Here is a 17,726-nt window from a genome sequence, read left to right on the forward strand (position 1 = left end):
AAAACTATACTTAACAATAAAAGATCTGGGGAATCACCGTCCCAGATCTCAAACAGTATTACAGAGGAAGAATGATTAAAAACTGTATGGTATTATTACAAAGACAGGGAGATAGATCAGTGGAATAAAACTGAAGACCCAGAAATGAACCCACACCCCTATGGTCACTTAATCTTTGACAACGGAGCTAAAACTATCCAATGGAAAAAGTTAACATTTTCAATAAATGGTGCCAGTTTAACTGGAGTTCAACATGTAGAATGCAAACTGATCCATTCTTATAGCCTTTTACAAAGCTTAAGTCCAAGCAGATTAAGGATGTCTACATCAAACCAGATACACTCAAACTAATAGAAGAAAAAGTGGGGAAGAGTCTCGATCACATGGGCACTGGGGAAATTTTTCTCAACAAAACACCAATGGTTTATGCTCTAGTATAAAAAAATGGACAATGTGGACCTCATAAAAACTGCAAACCTTTTGCAAGGCAAAGGACACTGTCATTAGGAAAAAATGGCAACCAACAGATTTGTAAAAGATCTTTGCCAATTCTACATCTGAAAGAGGGGTAATATCCAAAATATAAAAAGAACACAAGAAGTTAGACTCAAGATATCCAAATAACCCTATTTAAAAATGGGGTACAGAGCTAAACAAAGAATTCTCAGCTGAGGAATATTGAATGGCTAAGAAGTTCCTAAAGAAATGTTCCACATCCTTAGTTATTAGGGAAATGCACATCAAAACAACCCTGAGATTCCACCTCACACCAGTCAGAATGGCTAAGATTAAAAACTCAGATGACCTCCAGCCCATAAATCAGGCATGGTGTTGCATTCCTATCGTAGCAATACTTGGGAAGTGGATACAGAATCACCATAAATTCAAGGATATCCTCAGTTCCCTGGCAAGTTCAAGGCCAGTCTGGGAAATATTTCATAACCCCCCCCCCAGAGAATCAGAAATACCTTATAAATTTCCTAAAGTCTCTATTTTGTCAATACTACTGTAAAAATTTGCAGGATTAAGAGACTTCACATTGCCTGGCAAGTCATTAGAATAAGAAATATGGTAAACTGATTTATACCTATGCAATCAAAACCTTATCTAGAGTTTACTGGCATGTCTTAAAATATTAAGAGTGGGAAGATAGAGGCACGGGAGCTACAGATAGACCAGTGGAATAAATTTGAAGACCCAGAAATGAACCCACACACCTATGGTCACTTGATTTTTGACAAAGGAACCAAAACCATCAGATGGAAAAAGATAGCATTTTCAGCAAATGGTGCTGATTCAACTGGAGGTCAGCATGTAGAAGAATGCAGATCGATCCATGCTTATCACCCTGTACAAAGCTTAAGTCCAAGTGGATCAAGGACCTCCACATCATACCAGAGACACTCGAACTAATAGTAGAAAAAGTGGGGAAGCATCTCGAACACATGGGCACTGGAGAAAATTTCCTGAACAAAACACCAATGGCTTATGCTCTAAGATCAAGAATTGACAAATGGGATCTCATAAAACTGCGAAGCTTCTGTAAGGCAAAGGACACTGTTGTTAGGACAAAACGGCAACAAACAGATTGGAAAAAGATCTTTACCAATCCTACAACTGATAGAGGGCTTATATCCAAAATATACAAAGAACTCAAGAAGTTAGACCGCAGGGAGACAAATAACCCTATTAAAAATGGGGTTCAGAGCTAAACAAAGAATTCACAGCTGAGAAATTCCAAATGTCTGAGAAACACCTAAAGAAATGTTCAACATCTTTATCATAAGGGAAATGCAAATCAAAACAACCCTGAGATTTCACCTCACACCAGTGAGAATGGCTGAGATCAAAAACTCAGGTGACAGCAGATGCTGGTGAGGATGTAGAGAAAGAGGAATACTCCTCCATTGTTGGTGGGATTGCAGACTGGTACAACGATTCTAGAAATCAGTCTGGAGGTTCCTCAGAAAACTGGACACTGCACTACCTAAGGCATATACCCAAAAGATGCCCCAGCATATAACAAAGAAACATGCTCCACTATGTCCATAGCAGTCTTATTTATAATAGCTAGAAGCTGGAAAGAACCCAGGTGCCCTTCAACAGAGGAATGGATATGGAAATATGGTACACAATAGAATACTACTCAACTACCAAATACAATGACTTTAGGAAATTCATAGGCAAATGGATGGAAATGTAAAATATTCTGAGTGACATAACCCAATCTCAGTAAAACACACATGATATGCACTCATTGATATGTGGATATTAGCCCAAATGCTCAAATTACCCAAGATGCACAGAACACATGAAACTCAAGAAGGATGACCAAAATGTGAATGCTTCACTCCTCCTTTAAAAGTGGAAGAAGAATACCCTTGGGAGGGTATAGGGAGGCAAAGTTTAGAACAGAGGCTGAAGGAACACCCATTCATGTTGGGAGCAATACCCTTGAAACTCTCCATTATTAATGTTATTATTATGGTTAAGTATGACTGGGTTCATGGAAATTCCCCAGCCAGCTGCAGAAGACTAATACAAATCTGGTGGTCAAAATGAATAATAATATGATAATGCTGTGACCTTGCTGAGAAATACATCTGACATCAAGACGTCCAATGTGATGACCTGTAGCCTTTCTGAAAAATCAACATCCTGCTGACTAATAGATACATCAAACCTGTGACCTTTCTGACATCCTGTCAACATCAGCCTATTCCCTGACCACACAAATATTGTGTCCTTGACCTGTGTAAATGTTTCTTACTTGCCCCACCTCTGTTACCCATGTTATGGTATAAATTCAGTCTTGGCTAAGAGTAAAATTGTCACCTTGATCAAACTCTTGTCTTGGCGTCCTTCTTTGTGTCTCTTGGCCCCCATTCTCTTCCAGGTACCCAGCACCCTCATTGACATTCAGAGCCTGCCCCCCATGTGTCCCATACATATACAGCCACCAAACTAGATAAGATGGATGAAGCAAAGAAGTGCAGGCCAACAAGAACCGGATGTAAATCTCTCCTGAGAGACACAGCCAGAATATAGCAAATACATAGGCGAATGCCAGCAGCAAACCACTGAACTGAGAATGGGACCCCTGTTGAAGGAATCTTAGAAAGGACTGAAAGAGCTTGAAGGGGCTTGAGACCCCATATGAACAACAATGCCAAGCAACCAGAGCTTCCAGGAACTAATTCACTACCCAAAGACTGTACATGGACTGACCCTGGGCTCCAACCTCATAGATAGCAATGAATGGCCTAGTAAGAGCACCAGTGTAAGGGGAAGCCCTTGGTCCTGCCAAGACTGAACCCCGAGTGAATGTAATTGTTGGGGGGAGGGCGGTAATGGGGGAGGATGGGGAGGGGAACACCCCTATAGAGGGGGAGGGGGAGGGGTTAGGGGGATGTTTGCCCGAAAAAATAATTAATAAAAAAAGAATAAAAAAGAAAAAAGCTTTCTGCATGTTAAAGGAAAGTAGACATATAACCTACAGAATGGGAGAAAATCATTAACTTTTGTACACTTTAGCAAGAATCTTAAAACCTAGAATATATAAAGAAAAGTTACGATTAAAAAATCTTTCAACACTTTCTTTTCTTTTTCCTCTTTTTTATTGGACTCTTTTTTATTTATATTTCAAATGTTATCCCCTTTCCTGGTTCCTGTCCATAAACTCCCTATCCCATCCCCCGTCCCTCTGCTTCTATGAGGGTGTTCCCCCACTCACCCACCCACCCATTCCTGCCTCTCTGCCCTGACATTCCCCTACACTGGGGTATCGAGCCTTGGCAGGAACAAGGGCTTCTCCTCCCATTGATGCTCTAACTCTCCATTGGGGATCCTGTTCTCAATTCAGTGATTGGCTCCAAGTAACTGACTCTGTATTTGTCATGCTTTCGGAGAGCCTCTCAGGAGACAGCTATATCAGGCTCCTGTCAGCTTGCACTTTTTGGCATCAGCAACATTGTCTGGGTTTGGTAGCTATACATGGGCTGAATCTCCAGGCCTTTCCTTCAGTCTCTGATCCAAACTTCGTCTCCATATTTCTCCTATGAATATTTTTGTTCCACCTTCTCAGGACTGAAACATCTGTACTTTGGTCATCCTTCTTGAGCTTCATGTGGTCTGTGCATTGTATCTTGGGTAATCCAAGCTTTTGGGCTAATACCCACTTATCAGTGAATGCATACCATAAGTGTGTGTGTGTGTGTGTGTGTGTGTGTGTGTGTGTGTGTTTTCAACAACTTTCAAGTAAACAAATGTGTTAATGAAATAAAAGTTTTTTGTTTTGTTTTGTTTTGTTTTTTTGGGAGATAAAATACAAATAAGTAGTAAATTCTTTTAAAAGTGTTCAACATATTTAGCTATTAATTTAGCAGGGTATGAAAATTACAAATATGTTGAGACTCCATTATACTCCTTAGGATGATGAATATCAAGAGAATAGACATTAACAGATGCTGGTGATGATATAGAAAAACAATCAGTGGTTTGAGGGGAAAATACTCTATTCATTACAAAGTACAAAGATTTCTAAATAAAATATAGCTAGGATTACAATATAACACAGATATATTATTTTGACCATATACCCAAACATCTCTGTCTTACCAGAAAGATACTGCACATCCATGTAAACTGCTGTATTATAAAGAATAGCCAAAAAAGCAATGTTTACCCTAGCAGTTCATTAGCAGATAATGGAAGTGTGCTATCTAGACACAGAATTTCATTCATCTGTAAAGGAAAATGAAATCATGAAATTTTCAAGAACTAGGTGAACTTACAAAGAACTCAGCCAGGTGACACAGACACAGGGGGAAAACACATGGTCTTTCTGAAACAAGGATATGGATCTCTTAGCATGTATACATATACATATATATATACATATACATATACATATATACATATATATACATATACATATATATATACATATACATATACATATATACATATATATACATATACATATATATATATATATAATCATGGTTATGGGCCATCAAACCAGAAACAAAATCAAAGATAAGGAGAAGGGAGGTGTTGCAGAATCAAGGGGAGCGTAATAGAACAATGTGACACTAAACTGAGTAAAAAAGAATAAAATCAGGGTCTTGAAAAGGTATCTTCATAGTCACTTTTATAGTAGAATCATTTCAGCAGCTAAAGATGCAGTCACTCCACATGTTCATCAACAAAGACATGCATGAAGACAACATGGTGTACACAAACAACGGTGTAGGATTTATCCTCAGAAACAAAAGTTGACACATTCTAAAACATAGATGACAGAACAGATCCTGTGTTAGGTGCTCTGACCACTCGTGCTTATATGTGATTCCATCTAGTTGTAGTAACTAAAACAATCTATTGCAAATACACAGAAGCTAAAAGGATGAGGCTGCCACGACTTCTCAGCAGGTAAAGGTGGTTTCCAAGAAGCCCGATGATCAAAGTTCAATCCGGTGTTCCAATCATGGAAGGACAGACACAGTTCCAAAACACATCTTCTAACCTCCATACAAGTAATCTCTCTTATGTGCACTTGCTCACCCACCCCAAGGACAAATGAATTGTATAGTGAAAAATTTAAAGATATTAGAATAATGATAGGAATGCAATGTGAAAGGGATAGATATTTGTTCAAGGACAGTTTTGTGTTTGTGAAGAAAACGTTCTGGGGATCAGCCACAGAACATCAGGATCATTATTCATATGAATTAACTGTATAAGTACAATGGTTAACATGGTAGATATTTGTAGTTTGAAATTAGTTCTCATCTTAAATGCAAAAGGACTATGGTTAATATATGAGAAGTTCTGGTCATGTTGAATGGTACAACTACATTGATGGTGGTCAGTTAAAGTCAGAACTGACTTTGATTTATAATCTGGAGATATTGAATTTAGGGTCAAAATGATGAGTTTATATTTTTGTCTGTAAGAAAAATACATAAGTATATTAGTTAGGTATATAATATGGTAGAGTTTTGTTGTTGTTGTTGTTGTTGGTTTGGTTTCACTTATTAAGAATAATCCCTGACATCAGGCAGATATATGATAGCTTCTGAAACTCTATAGACAGTAGCCTTGGCAGTAGTAATAAAGTCAAATATACCTGTGTCTATTTTCCAGAAGTGGGCATGTTGGATTAGATAGGTTTCACATGACAAGAGCACTGTATCTGTTTATTCTTGAATATAACACATGAGCAGGATTCATATAACAATCAGTTTAGGGTGACACTCAATAAACATGAAAATAAACTCAGGAAAATCTCTGTCATAATTCAGAATAGCTAAAGTACAAAAAATATTAAACATGCTCCTTAATATACATTAAACAGGCAATTACTCCTTACTTGTAATTCAATGAATTTCTCTTAAATCTTCAAGCATCCTTAAAGTCATTTTTTTTCTGGTAGAAAATAAGATAATTTAATTTACTGTTATCAGTATTCTATTTCACTAATTCTTTTGGAATTAATTTTTAAGACACAAAAAATAGAATGCTTTTCTATCAAGGTGCATTTACTGAGGAGGAGGAGTAAAAAGAATACAAGCACACCAAACTAATTAACATAAGATAGAGATGGAACTCAGGCTTTCCTAGCTATTACAAGGTACTGGGTGTGATACCCTGTCTTATCAGTAAAGAAAAATGTAGAAACCAAACAAATCTTTTTAAAACTAAAAACTAGAAAGAGACATGGAAGAAGAGATAGACATAAGGTAAACAATAAATATGTAAATATGGAGTTTTTCAAAGAGACAGAGGCAATATGGAGAAAGGAAAGAAGAAAATGAGGATATCAGTTATAGCAGAGACTCAGTAGCAGCTTATGGGAGAGAGACGCTCACACAGTTTAGGCAGGAATAGAGACACTGGACTCAGCTCTGAGTTGAAAATACTCAAATTAATCCAACAGCTCATTCAAGTCCCTACTCTTTAAACCATAACAGGGTTCCATTTTCCTATTCTACTTATTCTATCAATCTGTGTCACACACACACACACACACACACACACACACACACACACATCTCTTTCTCTTCTTCACTCTTTCCTTCTTTCCTCATTTTCCCCTCCTTTTTACTTTTTCCTTCCTTCTTTCTTCTCAGCAGAGCTTTGGAAGGATTTCATAATATTTTAAGTACAACTAAAGTAAAAATAAGGGGGAAAAAGGTGTATCCAAGATAAGGAGTGTGGCTTCTCCAAGGAGGGCTTCTTCAAGTCTTGCGTGTCTCTTTCTACTTTTTAGTTTTAAAAAACTAAAGGAACCATGATTCAGTATATTTTAACACAGAGGCTCACACTGCCTCTCTCTCCTCATGGCCAGGTTCAGCCTACTAACCCTGTGTAATGGCTATTCCTGGTTTTCAAATTGACTATATCTGGAATGAATGACAATACAGAATTGGCTCACCTGTGATCCAGATCTTGAGGCCAGAAGACACAAGTTTCTGACCTGAATCTTGGCATGGCGATATTGAGGCATAGTGGCTATAAAAAGCTTAGGCCCAGGCAAGGTAGGAGAGCACACCTTAATCCCAGGGAACTAAGGCAAGGAGATCTTTGAGTTCAAAATCAGCCTGGAACCAAAATATTCCCAGATCCAGGGTGGTTTATTCTGGGCCACACTTTCTGCTGGAGAACTAAACAAAAACATTAGAAGAAGGAAGATTCTCTCTTCTTCGTCAGCTTGCATTTACTTGCAGCACATCTGCTGGAATCTCCTTCAGAAGAGCAGCTGAAACAACTAGCCACATGGGACTGAGCAACTACTAGATTCTTGGACTTTCCACTCACAGCTGACCATTGTTGGTTGGACTACAGACTATAAGTCAACAAGTTCCCTTAATATATCGAGACATTCCATAAATCGTGAGTCTAAAAACCTTGACTAAAACACCATGTTAAGTGTACTACACTTTCCCTGCAATGTATATACTTCTAGATGCTTCTGGCTCTTGTCTCCCTCACATCTGCAATGAAAACCTTCTCTTCAAAGATACTTTGGGATACTCACATCCACATGTTCATTCAAAAACTGCCAAATACTATGAGGCATGAGAGAAGAGAGGTCGTAAGTGTCATGAGTGTGCGTGCACTGCATCCTTCGCGTCTAGTTTTCCAAATGATTCATCCATGTTGTGTGTGTCACTCATTGTTGACTTTCATGCTGTAGACCACTCCATTGCATGTGTATACAACAATTTATATTCACAATTAATAGCTATACCCTCTTATTGTGAGCTATGATGAATGAGACTGCTGTGAATTTGCTGTAATTAAATCTAGGTGTACATAGGCATGTATAGGGAACAGTTTTCCCTAAGTACATTAAAATTTGGGATTCGCTTTTCTAAATATATCAGATTTAAGAAATTACAGACATATACAGAAAATGTGGTACATCTATACAATGGAATATTACTCAGCTATCAAAAACAATGACTTTATGAAATTCATAGGCAAATGGATGGAACTGGAAAATATCATCCTGAGTGAGGTAACCAAACATAGAAAAACACACATGGTATGCACTCATTGATAAGTGGCTATTAGCCCAAATGCTTGAATTACCCTAGATGCACAGAACACATGAAACTCAAGAAGGATGACCAAAATGCGAATGCTTCACTGCTTCTTTAAAAGGGGAACAAGAATACCCTTGGCAGGGAATAGGGAGGCAAAGTTTAGAACAGAGGCAGAAGGAACACCCATTCAGAACCTGCCCCACATGTGGCCCATACATATACAGCCACCAAACTAGATAAGATGGATGAAGCAAAGAAGTGCAGGCCGACAGGAACCAGATATAGATCTCTCCTGAGAGACACAGCCAGAATACAGCAAATACAGAGGCGGATGCCAGCAGCAAACCACTGAACTGAGAATGGGACCCCCATTGAAGGAATCAGAGAAAGGACTGAAAGAGCTTGAAGGGGCTTGAGACCCCATATGAACAACAATGCCAAGCAACCAGAGCTTCCAGGGACTAAGCCACTACCCAAAGACTGTACATGGACTGACCGTGGACTCTGACCTCAAAGGTAGCAATGAATATCCTAGTAAGAGCACCAGTGTAAGGGGAAGCCCTTGGTCCTGCCAAGACTGAACCCCCAGTGAATGTGATTGTTGGAGGGAGGGCAGTAATGGGGGGAGGATGGGGAAGGGAACACCCATAGAGAAGGGGAGAGGAAGTTAGGGGGATGTTAGCCTGGAAACCTGGAAAGGGAATAACAATCAAAATGTAAATAAGAAATATCCAAGTTAATAAAGATGAAAAAAAAAAAAAAGAAATTACCGACATGATCGAGCAGGCCTCTGCACGTGCTTGAATCGCAACTACAGCAAGCATTTTCCACCAGGGGACAACAGCAGGGCCCAGTGCTAATGTCCTCTTGGCGGTAGCAGTGGCAAGAGGCTGGCTGGGGGCTCTGGGAACACTGTGCCCTCCCTACTCCGGAGTTAGGAGCTGCCTGGATGTGCTCTGCCTGAAGTGTGATGGTCCTCCTTGCCTCCCAAGACTCTTCCAGTGGCATCTGTGTTCCCAGGCGTCATCCCTTGAGTCTGTCTGACAGGGGGGAAGAGCTGACAGAACAAGCTGGCCCAGCTCACAGAGAAATGTTCAGCTGCAGAAGTTATTCTTCACCCCAGGTTTTCTGCGTGTGCACACTGAGTTGGTCCTGGCCCTGGGGGCTGGAGCAAACGTGGTATCGGTGCAGGTTGATGCTGTTGAGCACCCGCGCGCTCACACGGCTGCTGCTCTTCTTTCTTGGCTAGTGATAGGCTGATGATTGTGCCAGTGCCGGCAAGAAACAAAGGAGCCTAACCCGCGAACGCAAGCGGGAGAAAGCAGCCAGACTTGCTCTAGTCCGAGAACTCAGGCATACTGAAGAGTATCAGAACCCAGGAGCAAACAAAAAAACAGGAAGAGGTTGTCTAAAAAGCCCAAACTAAATAGATTGATTGTTGAAGTACCAGAGGATGAAGTTGTTAGAACTCCCTGAAGTAAAGCAGTAAAGCAGCCACCAGAGACAGACAAGGAAAACAAAAAGTCAAAGAAAAATAAGAAATCCAAGTCAGATGCAGTTCATGCCATGAAAGGAAGTTGATGAAGGAGCCTGGGAAACTAAAATCAGTTAACAGAGAGAAAGGACAACCCCCTAAACGTGATAAAGTACTGACTGACTTTGGTTCATTGGTTCATTGGAAAATACCATCACAGTCACCACCGAGTAACCTGCAACTGCATCATTTCCTATTGGTTCCAAGAAGAATAAAGGTGATTCTCCTCTAAATGTTCAAATTAGCAACTTTAAGTCTGGAAAAGGAGATTCTAAAATTCAGGATTCTTCAGGGTGGAATGAAAATCTTACTGTTTATGGAGTCTGTAAATAAAACTCATCTCACTGCCAGGAGACTCACTGCCAGGAGCCTCCCGGCCAGGAGAGGGCAATAGTGGAGGTGCAGTTGGACTCTGGTGATGGCTTTAAAGTTTGAGGGTCTTCAGACATTCTAGTTCTCTGACTGTATTGAAATGCTGATGATAACTTCTCAAAAGTCTTAAAAACTTTCTTGCTCTTTCTGAGGGTAAAGGGCTGCTGGCTTAGGTGATTAACACCCAGAACTCAGCTGGAACTACTCAAGCTCCAACTTTCCTCTGTTAGTCAGTCAGAAATAGCAGAAGAAAAAGGGACACTTTGAAAAGGGATCATAGAATTTATTACTAAATTGTATTAAGTTTCCTATGAAAGCTAAGGGGGAAAGCAGAAAGATCCTAAGTGAGGAAAGGGAAAAATTCTTCTAGGTGTGGAAAGGGAAATTTTTCTACTCTAAGCAGGGAAAGGCAAAAAATTCTCCCAAGGGGAAAAATTTCTTTTCTCTTTGTCCTCAGTACCTATACATCTTTCAAAATACATGAATATATGTTACAATGTTCATCATAAGTTCACACAAAAAATCAAATCATAACTTGAAACGTAAGTTTATAACAGAGAATGTTTACATGCATAACAATTACCTGGGTAAACATCCATCACCTGTCTCAGCTCCACAGGTTCACTGAGGTTTAAAACCATAACAAAGTTACTAGTGAAGTTTTGTATAGATAAACTCAGTCAATACTTTATCTTCTGTCCTAGCACCTATAATAAATGGTCAGTTCCCTTTTTATGACCTTAATTGCTTTACAACTTCTTGGAATGTGCTCTGTGTAGGAGAAATTCTGGTTATCTAAGAGCAATTAAGAAGTGACACTTGGGAGATTGGCAGAGTTCTCTTTGCAGTTTTGACTATCAGGAAAAAACCCATTAGTAGTCACACTATAAAAGAGTTTAATAATCACTGATATAATTTTAGAAACTCTTATAGGATCATCATTAAGACTTAAAAATCATCTATTTGTGTGTATAGCATCACTACAACACAGTACATCTTCATACATCTGCAGGGATGTGCTGCAAAGGGGTGGGCTATTACTTAATGATTGTTATATATGTTTAATAATAACAGGAAAGCATATTAATAGCAGAAACCTTTCCTAAAATGAATTCCCTTACAGCCTTGCTTAATAAGGTCAAACCTGTGGCAGATTATATAATAATATGAAGCAGGTCATCTCAGGAAGATCACCTGCTACTTATAAGCTTGTCCCGTTATGGTTCCTGACATCTCACCATTGAGTGCAGGTAAGGGGAAATGGAACTCTGTCCCACCTGCTTCTGCAGACAAGAGGAAAACCGCTGTCTACTTGGGCTCGAGACACCACTAACAGTAATGCAAATGATAAAAACTGGGAAAGGAATTGGAGTGATTGCTTAGTGTTTTCTGCCATTTGGGTCTACTGTTGAGCCAGTTTCTAAGACTATAACCCTATATCAATGACAAATGAACTAAGTTAAATGGCTTGTTTTCTACTGATCCCAGATCAGACTGGAATGTACCAGCAGAGGAGTAGGGGAACTGGCTAGATAAAGAAAGAACATTACTTCTGATGTCCCAGGAACTGATTTCTAATGCTCAAAAGTAATCATATGATGATAAAGAAAAAGGAGAGAGAATGCTAACTGGACAATCTTAAATGAAAATAAGAAAAAACAGAAAAAAAGGAAAAAGAAGCAAGGTGAAGACAACTATTTCATACAGGATACAGAAGAACTAGAAAAGGACATTAGAGAAGAGATTCTAGTGACTACTTGCAAAGCAATTCCAAACTGGGAAAACGTTTGTTCCCTGAAGACCATGAGTACTATTGATCCAACTGAAGTAGACGTCAAAAATGAACAGTGTATCCAGACTCTTCTGCCTACTATTTCTCCTGAGCTCTTCTCAACTGCCACAGATATTACAAGGTTCACTGACAAACACAAGTCAAATACAGAGCAAAACAGTGTGCCTCCCTCACCTCTGTCACAGACTAGGTCTGCAACTAACTGCAAAACTCCAAAACAAATAAAAAAGAAGAAAAAAAGCCAAACGGGAAATGTGATATTTTTGTCTTGAATTGGATATGTGTTTACAAACACTGTCTTGAAGATTATGTTCTCTATGCAATAAATTTGTAAACATGTACTGAATTGTATATAAATTTAAACCAAGTTTTAAAACAAAAAAATGAACACAAACATCATAAAATGGAATCAAAGGAAAGTTAATTTATGAAATTAAGTTGCCAACCTAATATATCCTATAGTGCTGGAAGACACTTGGGAGTCTTTTCAATTGAATGAGAATGATCTTAATTTAAGAATATTATCCTGGTTTTACAACAGTTCTCTGTTTACAAGTGATTGTGCCTTTTCTCATCTGCAGTTGAGGAATAATGGATTCTGATTAGAGAGAAGGCTTCCTAGAAACCAGTAGGCAAGTCCTTGGGTCTTATGCATGACCTTAGACGATTTCAATCTGTTGTAGACTTAAAATCAGAGTGCTTTGATCAAATGCATAGTCTTCCATATCTTACGTACTTGTTGTAGTGATTTGTATTAAAGAATCAGGAGTGCAAATAGAAGTCATTTATCATTTGTTTAACTAAACTGCCTTGGTTTAGTTTACAGTTCTTTAAAAGTTAAAGCATTAAAAAATGCAATTGACTTACCCTTGTATCACTTACAAGTTATTTTTGATAGTCTTACATTACTTGAATTATTTAAAGTAAGAGTATATTTTAAATGAAGGTAAACTATTTTATTCATTTGATACATACAAGGCTGAGACTAGCAAATAATGCTCTTGTTTATGATTTGAAGACTTTCCAGGCAAAATACAAATTAATTTTTCCCTTTCCCTACCAAAGTCCTAGTGTCTACTCATAGTTGCTAGTACATGTTTTACCTTTAGGATGAAGTAATTCGCAGTTTTTGAGCATGTGAAAAAGAGTGGAAAAGTGGCCAGACAGCTTTAATTGACATTGTCTTGAGGCCTCCAGTTACCAAGAATACATTTTTTAACTGCCTTAACCTGTGCAATGGATATGCACCAATTTCTTGAATGTGATTCATGATTTTACAAAAATTTTCATGTAGCTTGAAATTGTGTTGATTTAAATGTGTGATCTGTCACCATTTTTAGGCACTGTGTGATCCCTAGGAAACCTGTAGGCCTCTCTGTAACTGCAAATACTGCATGCATGGCCATGTACACTGTAAATAGCAGCTTGTTTCCTGGCGGCACCAGGAATGATACTGTTTAAAAGCTATGACCAAGGGTCATAAACACTGTCACTTATATTTGTCTACAGCCTGAGCTACTGTCCTCATCGATCAGTACTAGCGTATGCATTCAATAAACCATCCCTGTTGGACTAAGACTGGTATTTGTGTGGTTTTGTGGGTAACTCTTGGTATCCTAGTAATCTTAAAAACTATGTGAGCATGAGCCTGACTTTGCTCTATGGCTTTACCTCCCCAGTGCTGGGGATCCAGGACTGTTCTACTTCTTCAAGCACTCTTTTTATTATTTTTGTTTGTTTTTCTGTTTTGTTAAGTCCTTTAGATGTAGTCTCTATATATATAGCCCTAGTTTTATTGAGTTTGCTAAGTAGACTGGACTGGCTTCATAGTCACAGAGATTTGTCTGCTTCTCCATCCTGAGTGCTGAAATAAAAGTTTGAGACATGTTGCTATGTTTGCTAATTGTTGATTTTTTTTTAAATGTGAGATTATTTCAAGTGGATAGAAAAATTGCAGAAAAGTGAATAAGAACTTTTCTCATTCAATTTTACTCAGACTAGATGGGACTCTGTTCTGGCTCTGTGAACATTCTGAAGGCAGAATGCTTGCCTTTCAAGAACTCATACCTAGCATGGTTTATACTATATGCCACAAAAATTATTACAAACAGTATTACACCATATGAGCCCAGATGAATTGTCAAATTCAGACTATGATACCCTTGTAGCAACATTATGTCATCTCTTAGTACCTCTCACATCTTCCCAATAATCACAATGCTACCTTTTGTGGCAAAAAGTAAGAAAACATTCTGGTGAAATTATAAGCCAGGATTAAATGTAGCATTTAGCAACCTTCCTTTAGAGTATGTTTACATCCAAATTTTATTTACTGTAAAACAGATTCCATAATAAGATAAGACAAACTACTGCCTAGAAGATATACAAAATGAGAACAAAATCCTCAGATGTTTTAGAGCTTGTTACCAAATAATAATTTCTCTAATATGCAGAGAAAGCTCACAGACAATTCAGTAGATGAGAGGCTAAGAATTAAGTCAGGGAAGATTGAAAATAATGTTCAGGTTGATAAAAAGGAAAATAATAAAAGTTGTCCCTTTTTGGAAATGGGAAACTAAGAGTAAAATTGAGATCTGAATGAAACCTTTAAAGTGTGGATACAGACCATGTAAAGGCACCTGAGCCTGGAGCTCCTGGCTTAGTGGTGTCACAGTTTAGAAAACAGTAGGTCAATGCCTCTTAAGAACAGCATTAAAGCCAGAACTGGAACTTTTCCCTGTGTGGTTTCATCTGTTAACATGTCTTCTCTCACCATAGAGGTGATGCAGCTCTTAGCTGCTCAACGGGTTATTTGGATGTGCATACTACAGAGGACCAGATGATCACATGCAAAACTGATTTTTTTCTTTGCACAAATTTTTTCTACAAAAATTTATTATAAATTAAGAATGTTAGAAATGTAACTCCTCCAGAGAACAGAAGAAGCCAGAGATATATTTTCTTGAAGAAATAAATATATACAAGAAGCTTAATTTTACACAAAGTATTTTGATGCACCTTCTAGAAAGTGGATGTTACTGATCATGACCCATGGGTAAAATGAACCGACTGGGCCACATGGCTGTGGTAGTAGGTTTTAGTTACTTTTTAATTTAAGGAGTATATTAATTGTACATACTAAGGGATTACAATGTGGTATTTTCATATATGTGCATTATGTGCTTCTGTCATATTCATCCATTCAGTATCTCACCTGTTACCATTTTCTGTTCTCTAGATTTTTGCCTCATCTCAGAAATTCCTATTTTATTCTGATTCACATAATAGAAAAGGTAACATTTGCCTTTGTTAGGCTAATTTTCTTAAGGTGACCTCCATTTCCATAATTTTTAGGACATTTTCAGATCAATGGTGACATTTGGAGGACTATAATGTCTACATATGAAAACAACAGCTTGGAGCTGGAGAGCATGTAGTCATTTTCTAGAAGATCCAGGGTTTATTTTCAGCACTCAATAATTGCTCAAAGCTATGAGTAACTTCACTCCTAAAGGGTCCAACGCCCTCTTCTGATGTTTTCAGGTATTTTATGCATGTGGTATAGACATACATGCAGGAAAAAATACCCATACATATAAAATAAAAACGAACACACTTTCCTGAGGCATAACATAATGTCTTCCCTATGTTACATTTACATACTGTTTACTGATATGTAGAGATTAGCATACTGTAATAAATGTATATATTTGTGTAGATTAATTTATTTTAAAAATTATGCATCATAGGATTTTAAAGTCTGAAAGGAAAATACTCAGATCAAATGATTAATGAGTTCTCCACACTGAAAAAGTTAGTTACTGGAGGCTTGGTGTTTTCATACTATTGTCTTAGTATCCTACAACAGATAAAAAGATTATCCATACTTAGAAGTAAAGAGACAACTAGGGTTTGTGTCATACTTGAAGGTTGCTATCTTTTACAACAGGGTAAACACACGCTGGAACTCAACTTCCTATTGCTAATGAGACCAAAGGGGCAAAATGTGGGAAAACATATTTCTAGAAACAGAAATACACTTAACTCTCCATAGCTTTGGGTATGTGGAGTAGGTTGTAAAGATAACCACAGTAGAAGAGAATTAGTAAGAGACGACAAATGTGCACAGCTGGATGAGGATTGTTTGGGCAGCTCTGTCCTCAGATGAGACTTTCAGAAAGTTATTAGTACTGTGGCTATACTTTACTTGTCTCATGTCTGTAGAGGATATGTACCATGGAGACACTTGAGCAGGACATGAGTCCCAGACACAGTCCTTAAGAGAGGCACAGTAAGGAAATATGAGGTGCAGTTGCCCCATTGCCAGAAGCAAGCAATGAGCAGTATCAATGAACTCATCCTGTTAAGTCACATTTTTATTGTACCTGGGGCCTGACATTCTTGCTGGAGTCAAGATGTTTAGAAGCCAGCGTACAAGCTACCTCTGTGATTAAGAGTGACCAATGTACTTGGTGGCTCTGGGCTTCATCTTCATCCACCTGGAGTTGCTGGGGCTGATTGTGATGGCCTGGTAGCTAGTCAGTAGACACACGGCATACACAGACATCCTCGTGTTATTCAGTACCAATTTATATCCAGTATCATCCAGGAAATCCTTAAATCCAAAATCTAGCCTTGTCTGTGGAATACCTTTTGAGATGATAGTCGAGTAGTTGGCAAAAGTCATTTGCTCTATAATCACGTCTTTGGGCATTAAATGCTTCCCAGTTAATAGGAAAAAGGCATACAAAAGCATTAATTGTGAAGCATTCCCATTGAAATCTGGGGGAAGGGGAAAATTCCCACTGCCACGTTTGCAGTAGCCATTTATATTCCTATTTAAAAAAGTAAATTTAATAGGATCAACAGACCATAGAAATGCATTGAGTGTGCATTATTTCATGAAGTTAGTTTAAATAAAATAGCCACTACATCACTGATTTATATAGCTCTTTCACTGAAGAAATGTCTAAAATTTTGTTCTTTATAGAAGTAGATGTCCTCTATTATTTAAACGCAAAGTAATAGATATGTCTCTTAAAGATTAATATTTTCACTAGATGAAGTGGCATAAGCCTCAATCCTAGCACCCAAGAGGCAGAGGCAGAGACAGATAGACCAATGAATCAGAGATTAACCTGGACTACCAACTCACTTATAGAAAACACAGGCTACATTCAGAGAAACCCGGTCTAAAAAAAAAGAATGAATGAAAGAAAGAAGGAAAGAAAGAAAGAAAGAAAGAAAGAAAGAAAGAAAGAAAGAGAGGAAGGAAGGAAGGAAGAAAGAAAGGAGGAAAGAAAGAAAGAAAGAAGAGAAAGGAAAGGAAATTTTGTTTTCATTAGTTTTAACTAAATACTAATGATTTGTTTCAAGGAGAGACTTTTAGAATATGCCATCATTTCATGAATGTGACCGAAATTCAAACTCCATCAAAAGAAACAATAAAATATATTGGACAATCATATTGATATTG

General features: G+C 38.1%; 2 pseudogenes; one reads left to right on the top strand and one right to left on the bottom strand.

The window, feature by feature from the left end:
* The first annotated feature begins 5,181 nt into the window (after window positions 1-5,181).
* On the top strand, window positions 5,182-12,522 carry LOC103690176 (protein LYRIC pseudogene; annotated as a pseudogene).
* On the bottom strand, window positions 16,184-17,134 carry Vom1r-ps97 (vomeronasal 1 receptor pseudogene 97; annotated as a pseudogene).

Source organism: Rattus norvegicus, chromosome 7 (genome assembly GCF_036323735.1).
Source record: "Rattus norvegicus strain BN/NHsdMcwi chromosome 7, GRCr8, whole genome shotgun sequence".
NCBI classification, from domain to species: Eukaryota; Metazoa; Chordata; class Mammalia; order Rodentia; family Muridae; genus Rattus; species Rattus norvegicus.